Source organism: Anser cygnoides, chromosome 10 (genome assembly GCF_040182565.1).
Source record: "Anser cygnoides isolate HZ-2024a breed goose chromosome 10, Taihu_goose_T2T_genome, whole genome shotgun sequence".
Taxonomy (NCBI): Eukaryota; Metazoa; Chordata; class Aves; order Anseriformes; family Anatidae; genus Anser; species Anser cygnoides.
In genome coordinates this window covers 6,238,961-6,252,297 of record NC_089882.1, presented here as the reverse complement: position 1 = coordinate 6,252,297, position 13,337 = coordinate 6,238,961, and the positions used below count along the sequence as shown (strand labels likewise).

At 40.2% G+C, this 13,337-nt stretch overlaps 1 long non-coding RNA gene across 7 annotated transcripts in view; it reads left to right on the top strand.

Annotated features, from left to right (window-relative positions):
• Window positions 1–13,337, top strand: part of LOC106035457 (uncharacterized) — a 132,023-nt gene that overhangs the window by 13,984 nt on the left and 104,702 nt on the right. For all 7 annotated transcript variants that reach the window (XR_010833941.1, XR_010833943.1, XR_010833939.1 and 4 more), the window contains one exon: window positions 6,448–6,536. This is a non-coding gene — a long non-coding RNA (uncharacterized lncRNA). The remainder of the gene's footprint in view (window positions 1–6,447; window positions 6,537–13,337) is intronic.

The window sequence follows — 13,337 nt, the reverse complement described above, 5'->3', positions numbered from 1 at the left end:
TTGTATAAATTAAATATATAATTAGTAATTCAACTTCTGCTATGTAATACATTATGACATTGAACTGCTAAACAGATTTTGGTTTGAAAAAACAATAAAGACTACAACTGCTGGCAGCATGTTGTGAAGCAGTATAATGAAGAATCAGTACAGCTTAACCATACAGTCCAATTCATACTGACATTTTTTTGTAATGTTTGGAGCAGGCCCTGAAACCGGGTTATGTATACCATCACCCCTAAAACTTGCTGGCTGGTCTTAAACTCCTTTGGGATACTTTACTGGAAGGTTTGAACATGTGATTAGCTGTAATTTACATGCTAAAGTCAAACATGAGAACAATATGATATTTTTATGTCTGTCAGTGTACTGTGTGGTACCTGAAGTTGGGGATAAAAGCTGAGGTATTACCAAAGCTGCTAAAGTAAAATCTGCAGAGGAACTAGTAGTGTGCCGCTGTTTCTACAGCGCATATTGAACTGATACGAATGCCCTTAGTGCATCCTGTCTTGTCTCTTTCAGTCTGGAGGGTCCCATGGACCCCTGGAGGGACTGTTTTCATGACTCAGATGAAAGTTGTTATACTCAGTCTCCTTCAGGTTTGATTCACTGTGGCACTAACTGAGGGCTGGAGAGGCAGTCAGAAGATGTAAGACCACCTGTGCAGTAGGGGTAAACTCCTGTTCAACAGCTCTCCACTGGTTTAGGTTAGTGCTCACTTCCGTGCTCTATTGACTGTTCCAGCTGAGCATCTGGTTTCCTGTGAGTTGCACCCCTCGTTATCAAAGGGGAAAAATAAAATAGGAATGTTGCTGGGAAGCTGCCTTCCCAGGTACCAAACCTCTTTATCCCACTGTGCTGTGCTTAAATCTGAAGACTGAAATGTGCGCTTCTCTGAAGTTGGAATATTAATCAGGAGAAATGTATGCAAAGCTGGTTTTCTGTGTCATATCTTGACACTTGGGCTGAGCGCCATGTTATTCTTTATTGTCTTTGGATTCTCTTTTCAGGCAACTCAATGTGCAGTGGGGAAGCTCTCTTCACCCCTGCTTCCTTTTACAGAGTGAACGCATTGGGACTCATCTCACTGGAAGAATGAGACCGCTTCATTGAGTTGCACTTAGTTTTGGTGAAAACCTTTCTTAATTATAGTTTTGGGCATAATATCAAATAAAGTATAAATCAGTCCAGATCTGCTTGAACTGAAGCCCAAATCTGCCTGGAGAATTTGCTAACCTTAGAAAACACAGTCCAAGTTTTATATATTATATTGAAATCTAAACTTGCTAGGATTTGGGCATCTTTACAAAAACTTTGTAAAGCTCCAGTGAGACACCTCTGTCAAACATTTCATTTAAACTCTATGCCATGAGAAGACCTGAGCTCTGTCTTTCTCCAGGAAAAAAACACCGCAGCTATTGTGGTGTTTGGAATTGGATGTGCACTTACGGGAGGGATTTACAGAGGAGCACGGTTTGTTTTACCTCATGGCTGGAGGAAGAAAACACTTGTAAAGTATTCCAGTTCTAATTTCACATGTGTTGCAGTGGATAAATACAGCACTGCCAAGAGAGAGAATTTAATAGGACTTGATGTAGAGCTAGATAGCGTTTCAAGAAATGAAGAGCTGTGTTTCTTCTGGAGGAATGCCTGTGGACTGGGGGTCCCTCCACAGGAGTAAGAAGATTTACAATTAAGTAATGTAAACCTCAGTTTGATTTCATGCTGTGGTTGTGCAGTGCTTCTACAGAGAGAATGAAGACGTAGAAGGAACCCAAAATTTAATGCAGGTGTTCCCATGGGCTTCACTGCTTCGGGATTTCACCTAGCAACTCATGGTCTTGTGATGATGATGTGCTGACATTCAGAGGACCCAGTAGTCTTCTGAAGTACATACAGACATATTGTGGCAGAGGCATTGATGCGCCCCAGAAACGGCTGGCCGTTTTCACCACCAAGGCACACAGAACGTTGACTCATTTTGAGTATTTTGTGCATCAGAAACAAATGGTGAAGTCTGTGAAGGGATAGGGAAGATTCCAGCTCCCCCGGTAATACATGGCCCTGTACTTGTTAAAAACAATTTGTCCAACTGTTTTGTAAGTAAGAAGCTTGAATAAAGAAAGGCAGATGATGTAAAATATATCTCACTGTCATTTTCTGCTGGTTAATTAATTTCACTTCCTAGCTAATTTTGGAAAAAGAGTTATCTTAGAGAATATGGTTTTATTTTTCCAAATCTAGGATTACTTTGGATTTTCTGATATCAGTTTGTCATTCAAAATATGCTATATGTTATAATTCAGCTTTTATTTTTAAATAAATATTTTTGATGTTGCAAGTTTGAAAAAAGCCTTTGTTTGCTAAATGAAGTTGGTTTTATGGACCCATATAACATCGGTGCCTTAATTACTACAAATGGATAATAAACGCTTCCCCTTATATGAGAATAGGAGATGCACAGAGTGACTGTCATTAAGAACAATTGGATTTTCTCTTGATAAGTTGGTAAAAAATGTAAATACTGCAAATAACTGCTATCTAATATGCCCACAGGCAATACCAGGAAGCATGCACCAAAAACGTTTTTTACAGAAATTGCTTTCTCTCTGTTAGAGTTGAATGCAGTGGAAACTGAAAGCCCATTCATGCATGAGTTGTAATACCCTTTTTTTTCTTTCCTTTTTTTTCTTCATTCTTTATGAACACTTTACATTAAGGTGTCTGAAACATAGTTTTCTTGCTGACAAGGGCAGAATATTGGCACAGCAGTGGTTAGGATGCAGTTTTCCCTAGTAAGAGACAACCCCTTGCCTTCAGGCCGTTAAACCAACCCTGCGTTGCACAGGGTAGAGTCAAAACCAGTAGTCTTGTTCTTCCAGCGTGAAGCAACTCCTAAGAAATCTCTTGTGATCAACAGAGAAAAGAAAAATTTGCCTTTTCATTTCACGAGCTCTATGAGAAGCAAATCGTGCCCCTTGCTGGCTGCAAATGCCACCAGCCAAGATCCCAGTTTTTCAAATGAGTTAGCAGAAGCTGAATTAACACTGCTCTTGATTTTCAAGAGCGCGAACAGTTCCACTGGGTAAACGCTGGGACAAGTAGTTCTATCTAGCAAACGTGACACTTTGGTTTGGGATTTACTTTCAATGAATCAAGAACGGGATTTCCCCCCCACAATGAAAGGACTGTGCGTTGACCCCAGCTCCTGGTTTTGGCTCAAACATCTTTGAGCAGATAAAATTTCTTAATGTGTTTAAAGGGAGGAAAATTGACAGCTTATGAGCTCCAAGAATTGGTCCTAGAGAGTCAAATCATTAATAACTGGAACATTCAAAGCACTGTGACCCTGGCAGCTTGCTGGAAGGTGACGAGGCCGTGTGTTGCATGAGCAGCAGGGCTCTGTGTGATGGGGGAAGTGGTTCTCTGTAAGTCTTCTCCCTGCAGTTCTCGTTCGCTCACCCTCTGCCCGTTCACGATGCAGTCACTGTGCACTGTTACAGTTCTCAGCTGGTGCTTTGTGCGGCCCCTTAGCACGGCGTCTCACCGTAGGCTCTTGGGCCCCATTTCAGACCTCCAAGGCCATTCAGCCAACAGGAAATGTGAAACGCAGGGACTGCAGTGTAATGTAGGCTGTATGAAGCGGGGCTTTTGTGTTCACCCTACCTTAGTTGGCTGATGCTTGTCAACTAAAATGTGCAAACGGCACCCCCGGGATTTTGTGAATCCACAATAAAAAAGATACATTACTGAAGCAGATATTCTTATTTTGACTGGAAGCAATTAATGCTTGGAGGATGGTATTTTCTGAGCACTTTCTTTTGACACCAGTCTAACGATTTTTCGCTTTCTGATAAATCTTATTTTAGCCCTTCTTCCCTGGACTCTTTTTTTGGTTACCTGTTGCAGCTGTTCTGCAGGCTTTCTGTGGTATTGGTGGTGATCCTCCAGTGGAACAAAAGCAAGATATTTACAAGGGTTTGGTATACTTTCCACGGAAATTGAAAACCTTCCTTAAGAATAGAATACCAGTTCATGAAGCAATTAAAATAAGCCTTAAATACAGAGTGAAATGAGAAAAAAATATTTTTTTGAGTAATGCGTGATCATCATTTTAAATTGAAACCAGAAAGAATCAACTTCTCAAAGGGTTGCTAAGAAAGACAAACACCCAGATTTTCAAATTTGTTTCCACGTAGAACATAGTGGTACTGTGAATTTAATGTCTTTTCACATCGTTATGGTCTTTTTTTTTTTAGGGTTTATGGCTACTTCTAAGTGGTGCTTGGCTCTCTACAGTTTTATAACATTTCAGACTAGTAAAATTTTCCACAGGAGATTCACAGAAGGCTTTTATCTGTTATCACAGCCTTGGAAAAGGCGCTGTCAGCAGGACCCTGAAGCTGTTCTCTTGGACTGTGTGGATCTAGTGGAGTTCCTGTCTTTCTAAATCTGTATGGATGCCGTGAAGATCCACTCTTGATCTCACATTGCTTTTTTAATGCATGACAAAAGTGTTGTTTCTCTGTAGAAATGCCCAGCAAAGACCTTTGAGAACTGAAGATATGGGCAAAAACAGTGCAGTCCAAATCATGGGTTCCCTACCAGTGTATAGGGAGTTTCAGCCCTACTGCACTCTGTCCACTGAAGGCAGGGTACCATCGGAAAGGCCCAGGGAAAGGGGAACAAGATAGCGGAGTGTGACTGCGGCTAAAAGGCTGGAGGTGATCTGGGGTGTAGTCGTTCTCACACCCCAGTAGATGCTACCGGGAGTGCTGGGCAACATGATCCTGATGCCCAAAGGGGCAGATGGGTTGCTTCAGTCCTGTCTTTATCTCTGTAGACATGTCTGTGTGTGGTGGTGTGCTGGGGTAGAAATAGATTTGTGCTTTGCTGTTCTTGTCTCCTCCAGCCTTACCGTGCGGTTTGCCTTTTTTCATCCATCAATATGACGAGTAGATCTTCTGAGGACGATGGCGAATGTGAAGGCTGCTCTGTGAATGGCTGCACTTTGTTCTCCTCTTGCATCAGATTGTGAATCTTCATTTTGTAGAAAGCTGCCATGCCATAAATTGAGAAGAAGGCAACCAAAGATAAATTAGCTGTACCATCCTGTATATGGAAGATTTCATGATATATTCTTCCCCATACAAGACTCCCATCATACCTACCTCTTAAAATCAAGCCTGGTGAATAATGGCTTAGCCAAGCAATAAATACATAATGCAATGCCACCTTTGAACCTTGTAGCTTGTGTGTAGGTCAAAGATTATATGGGTTGTATTCATGATTTATGCTTTCAGTCTTCTGATATTTTTTAGACCATCTTTGCTTGTCTGCTGGTATGACTAATTATTTAATTATTCTATTTGTTTTTAGGAGGCCACAGTGATCCTTCTGGTACAACTACAATATATATATATTTTTTTCCTGAATATAAAGTAATTCAAACTGTGTGTGTAAGGCTCGTGGTGTTGAACTAGGCAGGGTTATTCAGAAAAATGAGAATGTTTATGTGAATAAATATGTCTATTTAGGTGTCTTTCTTCAAGATTAACACATTGTTGAAGGGAAAACTTGTTTTATTATTGATAGCAGGCTTAGCAATTATCTATCTTAACAAATAACGTAAACTTACTTCCTAATTGCTGCAGAACCATAATTATACAAAGAAATCTTGACAGCTTCTAAATTAATTTCTCTCACCCTGGTTGATCTGAAAATTTAAGCTTTACTGATGAATGATAACTGTGCATCTCAGAGAGCTTCCAAACTTAATGCTATTTGATGTTAAAGTGCATCAATCAACCCTTAAGCATAACTTGACAAAATAATTTGATAGTGGTAAATGCTTGTTTTCCTGTCTCTGGCTTTTGTTGATTCTTTGCTGTACCTGAGGCAGAAACTTACCTAGCTTGTGGCAAAGAGCTTTCTGACTTGATAATGAAAGCAAATGTTGTCATTAGTTCCCCTCTTCTGTGTTCCTGCCTTTTGGCTTGCATGTTGTCACTTTGCTGCAAATAAAAGAATGTGAATTCTTCTTTCTACTTTGTACAAAACTGCATTTTGATTCTTATGCATTCAGACTGAGCAGCCAGATTTAGTGGCAAGTGAGGGAATTCTTTCTGCTGCCTCAAAGCAGCTCTGCAACCTCCATTCAAATGCTGTGCATGGGTTGGTTCCTCTTCTTAGTTATCTCCCCTACTCTGCAATAAGAGGCTAATTGCACCGTGGAACAGTATGTACTCTTGCCTTGGTTTAATTCTTGAAGGACTGCTGTACTGGGTTGGCGTTAGCATGTGGTACCAAGTTAAGTTTTTTTAACCTGCTGCCTTTAGGATATGTGACCAAAAAGTTTCAAAGCCATGCTGTTGGTCTGTGTTGTCAATGACGTTTTAACCCACTAGTAGCTATTTCAATTAATATCATTTTTACTTTGCATTTCAGTTCTAATTATCTGGATTATCCCACCTACTGTCTGGGAGCTCAAGCATGGCTCGTCTGAAGAAAACCTCAGAGAACAACAACAGTCAAATGTAAGTGGAACTGAATATATACAGTTAACAATCAAGTGTAATTGCAAGGAATATTATTTGGATTAGATGAGTATACGCCAGCCCCAGGGCACTGTGGCAGATGCAACACAAGGTCTAATAAACTATAGGTCCCTGCTGCCGGTATTACTCTATAAGAGTAATAATAACACTGTGAGAGTGAAAACATCCATCAAAAGCTGACAAATCTGACAAAGATTATACATACCCACGTGCATATACTAAAGATGCTAGTTAAATCTGATGGAACTGCTAATAAAATTTCTTTAGTGGTCTTAATGAAACATCATTTTGTGCTTATTATTCCTTTCATGTGAGGTTGTTTTTAAGAAACAATCATCTGAGTGTTATTGGAAAAGGTGCTTGTAATTGCAAAAGTAAATACCAATACGTTGTCTGATAAATCATAGGTACAATAGCTCTATTCAGAGAGGAGCTCTGGCTTAAAACTTTAAACATATGGAATATACATGCATGTTTTTAACACAGAGACTGTTTTTCTTGCTGTGTATTCAGACAAATGACTCTTGTTTCAGATTGTGGGTGGCCCAGTTGCAAATGTATGCGTTTACTTTTAAGAACCAAGAAAAAATGGTACATGTACGGATTGTAGAGTTTGTGTGTGGGTAGATTTTTTTTAAAGTCCCCAAACAAATACCAAGAAGGACATTCCTTTGAGGTGCCTGCCTAACACTGCTGTTAGTACCACGAGTACCCTACTTAGAGGTTGACCTCTTCATTAGAGCTGGTAGCATTGCATATAGGATACAGCACTGAATTATGATTTATGCAAGCATGACAGCTTTGGCAGTACCCCAGTGGGCTACGTCATCATTCTCCCTCCTGTAAAATACCCATTCAAATAAAGTATTCTAATATCTGTTGGTGAAAATAAGTATTTTGGGGGGAAGCTGTACACATCACTTAATTTTTATGGCAGGATCTAAAAAGTGCCAGGTGTCCTAGTTAAGTAAGTGCATAAGTACAGCAAGCTGCATATTACATGAGATTTTAAAATGTTAATGTGAATTAAAGAAAAAGCTCACGGTTTAACTGTGTACCTGCAGCCATTCTCTAACTGTATTTATTCTTTGTTTACACTGAACAAACAACTTCAGAGTTCTGTGATGTTTCTGGCTTGAATTTTGAAACTGAAGGTAAAATGTAAATGCTGTAAATTACTCATTTTGTGTGCCCTCCACAAGGCTGGAAGCAGGTGCATTTCGCTGTAACCTGCATCCTCACAGGTCTCTGCCATGCTTTCTGCTTTTGAGTGTGTAGTCTTTTTTCTCTCTTTTTTTTTTTTTTTCCTGGCTGGGATCTGTGTGTCAGACATAGCCACTGGCCCACTGAGCAGTGACGCCTGGGTTGCTGTGAAACTGTGCAGGAAGTTTGGACTGTTTTCTTCCAGCCAGGGTCTCAGACCCTGCTGCAAAGCATGTTCCCTCTGTTTTGTGGTTTGGGTAAGGCATTTCCCTCTTGTCATCAAATATGCTGTCACATAGCCTATATGTTTAGGGTTTCCCTTCATGTGATTCATTATTTCAGTGCAAAGCAAGGACAGGATTTTTCAGACCAAATCTGAATAGCTATTTTCCTGCTGACACCAGTGGGAAGTCCAAGGAGGCTGGGCACCAATGTGCCTACGCTTCGTCAAAGACGGTGGAACTGGAAAGATTGGGATTAACTCATTTGAGCTTTTATTGGAGCCTGTTGCACAAAAATTGCACTCAAATTTCAAGCAAATGTCCTACTCACATTCAAGTGCAAATGCTAACATTTTTGTAAACCTGTTGCAGGTGCTTAAAATCAGCATCTGCTCCAATGGAGTTACATAAGTAAACAAAAATCTAACCTTAAGGATTGCTTGATATTATCTTAGAAACAAGGCTTGTTCCTTTGAAAATGGATGCTAATGAGTTGCCAGACAAACTTCCATTTTTCTTCTGTGTGGAAAAATGTGTCATGATTGTGTTCATGAAGGTGTGCTCTTTGTGTATCTTATCAGACGTAAACATAGCCTATGACCAATAATAATAGTGCCAGATTTTGTTGTTGTTTTTTTTCCCAGATGTGTGTATTCACAGTTTCTGAAAAGGGAGGGTTTGTTTATGTTGCATTGTTCTGCTCCGAGAGCCTAATATATTAAACATTTTCCCAAAGGATAGCTGTGGTCTTTAATTAACTTTTTTTCCCATATGCCTATAATATATCATTATACAATATTTGGTCAGTACCCTGCTCTTCTACTCTTGTGGAGGACTTATTGGTTCTCATTTCCTGGGGGAGCGTTATGAGTGCAGACAGGAAGAATGCATCAAATGAAAAGTTAATTGTGTTTAAGCTGTGGGTGAGAGAGAAATAGGAATGAGACTTCCATTCCATTGTGCCTCTATAATAAGAAGAGCTAAATATACAGTTTCCTAAGCTACTAACCCAGGAAAACAGAGAAAAAATACCTCAGTTACAGAAAGGACAAAATTTAAAATGTGCGATTATCCACAGAAAGCTTCGCACTTCAGTTTGGAAGCTGTTTACAGGATGATGGACGTAAGCACGTGCTGGTATTCCTAGCGATTACTTCATCGGGAAGGAAAAAAATCCTGCCTGCTTCCCAAAGGCCTCTCTGATCCTGTTATCCCAATTCTGTTGTGCACAAAAGCAGAGATGATGAATGGCATGGAGGAACTTAGGCCTCTATAGGTTCATCGTAAATCATTACAGTGTTTGATAGCTGGGCTGCGGGCAGTTTCATGCCAAATCCGTGGCTGGCATGGGTTCTTCCTGGGGAAACCAAATGGGTCACATCTGAGCCTAGACTGTGAGTCACTTCCACTGTTCTGAGTGCTCCAGGCCCAGCTCCGTGGCTTACTCATGCAAAATCTGTTTTGTGCAAGGACATGAGTTCCCAAGTGGGTGATAACATGAGAAATAGCAGCTGTTTCAGCGCAGGATTTCCAATATCCTTCTCATTTGAGATGTCCCTATTGCTTATAAGACATTTTCATTGGAAAAGCTCCAACTGTCAGCAGCAATTTACCCAGCAAGGGTCTGTTAGTTTCTGCCTTAATATGGTTAATGGGGCTTTGTGAAACCGAGTCTTCAGATGTCTGCTCGATCTGGGACAAGGTATTTTTGCCCTGGTTTTGGTGAGATTGTTCCAGACCCTCATTTTTGGGCTCAAGGTTTTATCCAAACTAAAATTTAGTGGAACTTGCTGGGTCAAAAAAAAAAAAAGGCAAAAAAAAAAAGCATGGATTCTGATTTAGTTTTGTGCCTTCTGCCCAAAACACTTGAAATCCCTTGCACTGGGATTTCAGGACAGCTTTAGTCCATGTTTGTTTGAAACTTGGCCATAGTTTACTCAAAGATTCATAAACTAGAGTGGACATGGCCTGAGTGTCAGGTTTGTAGCTGTAGTGAAAGTGTGTGATGCTTATTTAGAATTTGTCACAGAAATTTTGCCTGGTCATATTTCAGACTTGAACTGTAGAGGTGAGCTCTGTAGAGTCAGAGCTTCGTTAACTTCTAATCAATGGAACATGGAGTGGGGGAGAAAATGGGAGCGGAGAGGGGAAGGCAGACCAAAATGCTACCGTATGATAATTCATTTGAAATTTGATTTGAATAGTGCCACAGCCTGTGAAGTGCGCAGACTACCATTCATTCAGTAAGGGCAGCTCAAACCCCTTCCCAGTAGTGAGCATGTGTGTTCTTGTAAATCAAAATAATTAACTGGTGTGCTGGGATCTAACGTGCCAACTGCACATGGCAAGCTACATCACCATTGAGGCTTTATTACTTGGATGTTTCTGGTCTCTAGAGATCTTAATTGAGGTTTCATTGCACTGTTCACACACTTAATTAAAAAAAAAAAATCATCCCCTATCCCATGAGTTTAGTCTAGTGTCCAGATTCTGCAAATACCTGCAAGATTTTAACTTTGTTAGTGGGAGTAACTTTGTTGAAAATTAGTGAGATCATCATAAATGAAAAAAATCAGCATATCATGAACTCAGCTGATTGAGGAGTACTTGTGTGTGCTGTTTGTGTTAAAACCAACATGATGCTGCTGCTGTTTGACCAAGACAAGTGATTGGTAAACGTGCACTTGTTAGCAAATGACGTACCTTGTCGCAGCAGAACCTGAGAAGTTCTGCCCTGTATTCTCTACTACTCGCTCTGCATTTTGTTATCAGTGGGACGTGGCAGGACGTGACCGATGCTTGGTAACAGTGAAAGTGACCTTTGCCCAGGAATCTTGACAGACAATCCAGCTAAATAAAAATTGTTTTCTGAAAGTAGCCTGGAAAAACAAAAAATTCCCATGCGCGTTAATTTGTTGCTTTTTTTGAGAATGCATTGATGAAGTCCTGAATTGCACTAAAGCTTCTCTCTCCTCCAAGACAATGGTTTTATTAAGAATGTTGCTGTGCCTCACTTTAACAGGTCCCTAATTCCAAGGCAAGATTATCTAGTAGAAGCACTCAGGCTGTTTGTACAGAACACATTAAAATTCATTTTTCATTGAAATGGACAAAAATATGCAACTGTTCCTTTACCTTTCCACCCCACCACTGAGGAAACTGAAATATCTCATTTCACTCCTTTGTAAGCACACACACACAACCTAGTAATTTTCTTGGATGTTTTCATGTGATAAAAATTTCCTCCATAGCCTAAACACAAATATAAAATTGCTGCTACACTTCTAATCTTGGTGACAGCACATTATAAAAATCTCTTCTGACAGCAGCTGACATTAACTGTGATTAAAATAACTGGCAGTGGTTTGATGATGAGCTATAAAGGGGTGTGTTTAACTACTTTCGTAACCTTTATTCTTTTTTTCGTAACCTTTATTCTTTTAACAGGATGCCGTAAGATCAAATTCAGTATCACTACAACTGAAGTATACGGTTTCAGGTAGAATTAAAGAAAGATGATCACAGCTCATGTTTGTTCATCTTAGAAGATATCATAGGTAGGGTTTTTTATTTACATTTTTGAATGGGATTATTTTCTCATGTAGATGAAGGAGACGCTTGTGAGATGAGCACAGTTCTGCATGGATAACGGGGGAAGGATAATTATACACGTTCTTTGATTTGTGATAATCTGTAATTTATGATGATGATTTCATGGCCAGTCTTATGCAGGTCTTATAGGGAAACTCAAGCTATCAGCATAAGAACATGGTATGAGTACTGGACATACAAGTTCAGTAGTAACTAGACGCGTACCTTTTTGCCAGCTGGATGCCATGAGTGCCATAGAAACAAAGGCTGTTGCCACTCAGCCAAGTAAATGCGGCGTTAAAGAACGTTACGCTGAGTCCCGTGGGCTGTTGTTGCTTGGGCTGTCCCTAGGCAAGCCCACCTGTCACCAAGGCAGTTGTGTTGATCAATCTCCAGCGCTTTGCGGAGTTTGCTAGTGGTCAATGTTAAAATCCCAGTGGAGGTTAATTACTAAATATGTTTCTTCCCTTGCTGGAGATTTATAGTGTCTTGTGAGAGAACACCTAAGTCTTCGGAGAACGGTGAAATGCCAAGTGTCAGTTTTGTTCAGATCCCCTACAAGATGAAGATTCATAGTGTGGTGCAAAGGGTACTTGAAGTCTCCTGCTACACATGTGCCCGTCTGTAGCTAAATATCCCTCTGGAGGCTGGCAGTCCAGTTGCTACCCTGCTGATGCAGCTCGTTCCATCTGTCACTGATGCTTCGGTAGTTATTAAGTGGCACATTGAAAATAACAAGGGTCTGAATCTAGTCTGACCTGTCTAGAGCTTATCAGAACTCTTCTGGGATTTAAATTTAAAATGTTTAAGTTTGGAGAGAGAGGCTTTGTCCCCTGCTAGGAGACTTTGAGTACTAAACTTAGTATAATAGTGGTCTGAAAGCAGCAGAGCTCTTATCATAAAGGAGTTTGTATATTGGTCTCTATATAGATTTCTTTCCCAAGATTTTTAATCTCAAGGAGGATTTAAAGCATCTGAATCTTTCATTCTCTTAGCTCTGGTAAAATATGAAGGCCTTTATGCTGTGGCACACTGCTGTTTTATTGCAAGTTATTCTTCACTAGACCTCAGGAAGCAGAAGAATTGCTTTCAAAGAGCCTAATTTATGGTCTAATATTTATATAGGACTGATTCACAAGTAATTAAATGTCTGTGCTTGTATTGGATTTCCTTTTAAAGAGTAATAACTTAAATCTAAAGCGGACACTGGAGTTTCACCCATTCCAAAGTCTGAAAGTGTGTGTTTTCCAAAGTAACCTGTCGATGACACTTTCCCCCATGTAAAATAATGAAGAAACTTGTGACTTTTTGGATATAGAAGAACATAGGAACACTTATTCTAATGTTCAGCAGCCACCACGTCCCACTGCAATGCTAACGTTCTCAATGCTAGCTACATCATTTGGTACCTCCCTGAGAAGCTGAACTCGAGTTAGAAATGCTGGCTGTGGCTGAGTTTGGTATTCCTTAAATCCTACCCTTGAACTTTTTCCCCTCCAAGTTACAAAATCCAAGAGCTTCTCTTGTGACTCCTTTGTAAAATCTACCAGACTTGACAGGCATTCCTTTAAACTGGCAAAATGCGAGCAACCAGGGCTTCTATACAAACCAGTGAAGAGCAAGAAATGCCGAAGGCTGACCTGTGGCTTTCCCATCCCTGCCTGCCGTAGACTTTGCAAGTAACTATTCATGTCTGTTGGACTAATGCGGTGCCAGTGTCTGAGTTCAGTCAAGAAATCTTTTGTTGTCCTTCATGATTCCTTTG